Source organism: Nerophis lumbriciformis, linkage group LG06 (assembly GCF_033978685.3).
Source record: "Nerophis lumbriciformis linkage group LG06, RoL_Nlum_v2.1, whole genome shotgun sequence".
Taxonomy (NCBI): Eukaryota; Metazoa; Chordata; class Actinopteri; order Syngnathiformes; family Syngnathidae; genus Nerophis; species Nerophis lumbriciformis.
Genome location: NC_084553.2, coordinates 16,864,774 through 16,872,526, shown reverse-complemented (window position 1 = coordinate 16,872,526; position 7,753 = coordinate 16,864,774).

Below are 7,753 nucleotides of genomic sequence, written 5' to 3'. Positions count from 1 at the left end.
AGTAGCACGAGGGAATCACCCGGGGGAGCACTCTCAAGTACTCCCTCGAGTGAATCCAAAAAGGGTGGGTACTCTGAGTGCGGTTTGGCGCGTAAGCGCAAACCACAGTCAGGACCCGTTCCCCCACCCGAAGGCGGAGGGAAGCTACCCTCTCGTCCACCGGGTTGAACTCCAACGTACAGGCTCTGAGCCGGGGGGAAACAAGAATTGCCACCCCAGCCCGTCGCCTCTCACTGCCGGCAACGCCAGAGTGGAAGAGAGTCCAGCCCCTCTCGAGAGAACTGGTTCCAGAGCCCTTGCTGTGCGTCGAAGTGAGTCCGACTATATCTAACCGGAACATCTCCACTTCGCGCACTAGCTCAGGGTCCTTCCCCCCCAGCGAGGTGACGTTCCACGTCCCAAGAGCTAGCTTCTGTAGCCGAGGATCGGACCGCCAAGTGCCCTGCCTTCGGCTGCCGCCCAGCTCACATCGCACCCGACCTCTATGACCCCTGCTATGGATGGTGAGCCCATTGGAGGGGGGACCCACGTTGCCTCTTCGGGCTGTGCCCGGCCGGGCCCCATGTCAGGCGCTCGCCATCGTGCCCCACCTCCGGGCCTGGCTCCAGAGGGGGGCCCCGGTGACCCGCGTCCGGGCGAGGGAAATCTGGGTCCTTGTTTTTTATTATTCATGGAGGTCTTCCAGCTGCTCTTTGTCTGATCCCTCACCTAGGACCAGTTTGTCTTGGGAGACCCTACCAGGGGGCATAAAGCCCCCGGACAACATAGCTCCTAGGATCATTGGGACCGCAAACTCCTCTACCGTGGCAGCTCAGAGAGGAGACTTTTTTTTTTTTTTTATATTTAGTTTGACAGTTATACCATCATATTGAGTAAAAAAAAAAAAAAAAAAATGTTCATTACAAACCTTACAAAATATTTGTTTCTAGTAAAACTCACAAAGATACATTTCTCCAGGCATTATTAACCATTTAGCATGTTTGGTTTAGGAGTTATGTTTAAATAACTGTTATTTTGAATATGGCAGTTATACTGTCATTTTGAGTAAAACCCAATTTTTGTATTTGTAAACCTTACCAAAATACCTGATTCTGGTAAAACTCACATAGATTTAATATTACAGGCATTTTTAGACGTATTGCAAGTTTGGTTTTGGAGTTATGTTTATTTAACTTTCATATTTAGTATGACAGTTATACTGTCATATTAAGTGAAAAAACTAACTTGTTTCTTTACAAACCTTATAAAAAAAATGTTTTCCAGGAAAACTCCCAAATATACATTTTTCCTGGCATTATTAGCCATTTTGTAATTGTGGTTTAGGAGTTACAGTATGTTTAAATAACTGTCAGATTGAATGTGACAGTATACTGTCATAGTGAGTAAAACCAAATTTTTGTATTTGTAAACCTTACCAAAAATACCTGATTCTGGTAAAAATCACATAGATACAATATTGCAGGCATTTTTAGACATAATGCATGTTTGGTTTTGGAGTTATGTTTATACAACTTTTATATATAGTATGACAGTTATACTATCATATTGAGTAAAAAAAAAACAAACTTGTGTCTTTATAAACCTTACAAAAAAATGTTTTCCCAGTAAAACTCACAAAGATACATTTCTCCAGGCATAATTTGCCATTTATTACTGTCTTAATGAGTAAAAAACTACTTTTTGTGTTTGCAAGCCTTAAAATAGCATATGTTTCGAGTAAAACTCACAAGGATGCATTGTTTTAGGCTTTATTAGCCTATTTTGCATGTGTGGTTAGGAAGTTATGTTTAAATAACTGTCAAATTGAAAGTAGCAGTTATCTGTCATTATGAGTAAACCCCTAATTTATGTAATTGTACACCTTACCAAATTAACTGATTCTTGTAAAACTCACATAGAGACAATATTTTAGGCATTTTTAGATATAATGCATGTTCAGTTTTGGAGTTATGTTTATATAACTTTCATATTTGGTATGACAGTTATAATGTCATATTGAATTAAAAAAACTACAAAAGATAATTTTTCTAGTAAAACTTACAAAGATACATGTCTGCAGGCATTATTAGACATGTTGCATGTTTAATGTAGGAATTATGTTGAAAAATGTTTTTATTGCTTATTTCGCATTATATCAGGATTTTAAGAACATTACTGTCATAATGAAAAAAAAAAGTACTTTTTGTGTTTGCAAGCCTTAAAATAGCAAATGTTTCGAGTAAAACTCACAAGGATGCATTGTTTTAGGCTTTTTTTTAACCTTTTTGCATGTGTGGTTAGGGAGTTAAGCTTAAATAACAGTCAAATTGAATGTAGCAGTTAACTGTCATTATAAAAAAAAAAAAAAAAATTTGTATTTGTAAACCTTACAAAATTACCTGATTCTGGTAAAACTCACATAGATACAATATTACAGGCATTTTTAGACATAATGCATGATCAGTTTTGGAGTTATGTTTATATAACTCATATTTGGTATGACAGTTATACTGTCATATTGTATTAAAAAAACTAACTTGAGTCTTTGTAAAACTTACAAAATATATTGTTTCTAGTATAACTAACAAAGATACTTGTATCCAGGCATTATTAGACATGTTGCATGTTTGGTGCAGGAATTATGTTGAAAAACATTTTTATTGCTTATTTCGCATTATCTCAGGATTTTAAGAACATTACTGTCAAAATGAGAAAAAAAACTACTTTTTGTGTTTGCAAGCCTTAAAATAGCAAATGTTTCGAGTAAAACTCAAAAGGATGCATTGTTTTAGGCTTTATTAACCTATTTGCATGTGTGATTAGGAAGTTATGTTTAATTAACAGTCAAATTGAATGTAGCAGTTATACTGTCATTATGAAAAAAAAAACACTTTTTGTATTTGTAAACCTTACCAAATTACCTGATTCTGGTTAAACTCACATAGATACAATATTTTAGGCATTTTTAGACATAATGCATGTTCAATTTTGGAGTTATCTTTATATATATTTCATATTTGGTATGACAGTTATACTGTCATATTGAATTTAAAAAACTAACTTGCCTCTTTGCAAAACTTAAAAAATATAATTTTTCTAGTAAAACTAATAAAGACACATATCTTCACGCATTATCAGACATGTTGCATGTTTTATGTAGGAATTATGTTGAAAAACATTTTTATTGCTTATTTTGCATTATCTCAGGATTTTAAGAATATTACTGTCATAATGAGTAAAAAACTACTTTTTGTGTTTGCAAGCCTTAAAATAGCATATGTTTCGAGTAAAACTCACATGGATGCATTGTTTTAGGCTTTATTAGCCTATTTTGCATGTGTGGTTAGAAGTTATGTTTAAATAACTGTCAAATTGAAAGTAGCAGTTATACTGTCATTATGAGTAAACTCCTAGTTTATGTAATTGTACACCTTACCAAATTTACTGATTCTTGTAAAACTCACATAGATACAATATTTTAGGCATTTTTGGACATAATGCATGTTTAGTTTTGGAGTTATGTTTTTATAACTTTCATATTTGGTATGACAGTTATACTTTCATATTGAATTAAAAAAACTTATTTGCTTCTTTGCAAAACTTACAAAAGATAATTTTTCTAGTAAAACTCTTAAAGATACATGTCTTCAGGCATTATTAGACATGATGCATGTTTGGTGTAGGAATTATGTTGAAAAACATTTTTATTGCTTATTTCGCATTATATCAGGATTTTAAGAACATTACTGTCATAATGAAAAAAAAAGGACTTTTTGTGTTTGCAAGCCTTAAAATAGCAAATGTTTCGAGTAAAACTCACAAGGATGCATTGTTTTAGGCTTTTTTTAACCTTTTTGCATGTGTGGTTAGGGAGTTAAGCTTAAATAACAGTCAAATTGAATGTAGCAGTTAACTGTCATTATATAAAAAAAAAAAATTGTATTTGTAAACCTTACAAAATTACCTGATTCTGGTAAAACTCACATAGATACAATATTACAGGCATTTTTAGACATAATGCATGTTCAGTTTTGGAGTTATGTTTATATAACTCATATTTGGTATGACAGTTATACTGTCATATTGAATTTAAAAAACTAACTTGCCTCTTTGCAAAACTTACAAAAGATAATTTTTCTAGTAAAACTCTTAAAGATACATGTCTTCAGGCATTATTAGACATGATGCATGTTTGGTGTAGGAATTATGTTGAAAAACATTTTTATTGCTTATTTCGCATTATCTCAGGATTTTAAGAACATTACTGTCATGATGAGTAAAAAACTACTTTTTGTGTTTGCAAGCCTTGAAATAGCAAATGTTTCGAGGAAAACTCACAAGGATGCATTGTTTTAGGCTTTATTAACCTATTTGCATGTGTGATTAGGAAGTTATGTTTAAATAACAGTCACATTGAATGTAGCAGTTATACTGTCATGAAAAAAAACAATTTTTGTATTTGTAAACCTTACCAAATTACCTGATTCTGGTGAAACTCACATATATACAATATTACAGGCAATTTTAGACATAATGCATGTTCAGTTTTGGAGTTATGTTTATATAACTTTCATATTTGGTATGACAGTTATACTGTCATATTGAATTAAAAAAAACTTATTTGCCTCTTTGCAAAACTTATAAAAGATAATTTTTCTAGTAAAACTAACAAAGATACATGTCTTCAGGCATTATTAGACATGTTGCATGTTTGGTGTAGGAATTATGTTGAAAAACATTTTTATTGCTTATTTCGCATTATCTCAGGATTTGAAGAACATTACTGTCAACATGAGTAAAAAACTACTTTTTCTGTTTGCAAGCCTTAAAATAGCATATGTTTCGAGTAAAACTCACAAGGATGCATTGTTTTAGGCTTTATTAACCTATTTGCATGTGTGATTAGGAAGTTATGTTTAAATAACAGTCAAATTGAATGTAGCAGTTATACTGTCATGAAAAAAACAATTTTTGTATTTGTAAACCTTACCAAATTACCTGATTCTGGTGAAACTCACATAGATACAATATTACAGGCAATTTTAGACATAATGCATGTTCAGTTTTGGAGTTATGTTTATAAATAAATAATGATTAATGGGTTGTACTTGTATAGCGCTTTTCTGCCTTCAAGGTACTCAAAGTGCTTTGACACTACTTCCACATTTACCTATTCACACACACATTCACACACTGATGGAGGGAGCTGCCATGCAAGGCGCTAACCAGCACCCATCAGGAGCAAAGGTGAAGTGTCTTGCTCAGGACACAACGGACATGACGAGGTTGGTACTAGGTGGGGATTGAACGAGGGACCCTCGGGTCGCGCACGGCCATTCTTCCACTGCCCCTCGCCGTCCCAATTATATAACTTTCATATTTGGTATGACAGTTATACTGTCATATTGAATTAAAAAAACTAACTTGCCTCTTTGCAAAACTTACAAAAGATAATTTTTCTAGTAAAACTAACAAAGATACGTGTCTTCAGGCATTATTAGACATGTTGCATGTTTGGTGTAGGAATTATGTTAAAAAACATTTTAATGCATATTTTGCATTGTCTCAGGATTTTAAGAACATTACTGTCATGAGTAAAAAACTACTTTGTGTGTTTGCAAGCCTTAAAATAGCATATGTTGCGAGTAAAACTCACAAGAATGCATTGTTTTAGGCTTTATTAGCCTATTTGCATGTGTGGTTAGGAAGTTATGTTTAAATAACTGTCAAAATGAATATAGCAGTTCTACTGTCATTATGAGAAAAAACCCAATTTTTGTATTTGTAAACCTTAAAAAATTACCTTATTCTGGTAAAACTCACATAGATACAATATTTTAGGCATTTTTAGACATAATGCATGTTCATTTTTGGAGTTATGTTTGTATAACTTTTACATTTAGTTTGACAGTTATACGGTTATATTGAATTAAAAAAACTAACTTGCGTCGTTGCAAAACTTACAAAAGATACATTTTCTAGTAAAACTAACAAAGATTCAGGCATTATTAGACATGTTGCATGTTTGGTGTAGGAATTATGTTGAAAAACATTTTTATTGCTTTTTTCGCATTATCTCAGGATTTTAAGAACATTACTGGCATATTGAGTAAAAAACTACTATGACAGTATACTGTCACATTCAATCTGATTGTTATTGAAACATAACTCCTAAACCATGCAAGCAAAATGTCAAATAATGCCTGGAGAAATGTATCTTTGTGAGTTTTACAGGAAAAAAATAGTTTGTAAAGACACAAGTTAGCTTTTTTTTTTACTCAATATGACAGTATAACTGTCATACTAAATATGAAAGTTGAATAAATATAACACCAAAACCAAACTTGCAATCCGTCTAAAAATGCCTGTAATATTAAATATATGTGAGTTTTACCAGAATAATTTATTTTGGTAAGGTTTACAAATACAAAAATTGGGTTTTACTCATAATGACAGTATAACTGCCATATTCAAAATAACAGTTATTTAAACATAACTCCTAAACCAAATATGCTAAATGGTTAATAATGCCTGGAGAAATGAATCTTTGTAAGTTTTACTAGAAAAAAAATATTTTGTAAGGTTTGTAAAGATACAAATTAGTGTTTTATTACTCAATATGATGGTATAACTGTCATACTAAATATGAAAGTTATATAAACATAACTCCAAAACCAAACATATTTTATGTCTAAAAATTCCTGTAATATTGTATCGATGTGGGTTTTACCAGAATCTGGTATTTTGGTAAGGTTTACAAATACAAAAAATAGGTTTTACTCTTAATGACAGTATAACTGCCACACTCAATATGACATTTATTCAAACATAACTCCTAAACCAAACATGTTCAATGGCTAATAATGCCTCGGGAAATGTATCTTTGTGAGTTTAACTGGAAAAAAAAATATTTTGTAAGGTTTGTAAAGACAGAAGTTAGTTTTTTTACTCATAATGACAGTATAACTGCCACATTCAAAATGACAGTTATATAAACATAACGCCAAAACCAAACATGCATTATGTCTAAAAATGCCTGTAATATTAAATCTATGTGAGTTTGACCAGAATCAGGTATTTTGGTAAGGTTTACAAATACAAAAAGTAGGTTTTACTCATAATGACAGTATAACTGCCATGTTCAAAATTACAGTTATTTAAACATAAGTCCTAATTTAAACATGATAAATGGCTAATTCTGCCTGGAGAAAGGTATCTGTGAGTTTAACTGGAAAATAAAAATATTTTGTAAGGTTTGTAAGGACACAAGTTAGTTTTTTGTATTCAATATGTTTGTATAACTGTCATAATAAATGTAAATTTTATATGAACATAACTCCAAAACCAAACATGCATTATGTCTAAAAATGCGGGTAATATTGTATCTATGTGAGTTTTACCAGAATCAGGTATTTTGGTAAGGTTGAAAAATACAAAAATTAGGTTTTACTCATAATGACAGTATAACTGCCACATTGACTGCCCCCAAACATGCATTTTGTCTAAAAATTCCTATAATTTTGTATCCATGTGAGTTTTACAAATACAAAATATTAGTTTTACTCATAATGACAGTATACTGTCACAATCAATCTGACAATATGGCTAATAATGCCTTGAGGAATGTATCTTTGTGAGTTTTACTGGAAAAAATATTTTGTAAGGTTTGTAAAGACAAGAGTTAGGTTTTTTTTTTTTACACAATTTTACAGTATAGCTGTCATACTATATATGAAAGTTATATAAACACAACTCCAAAACCAAATATGCAATA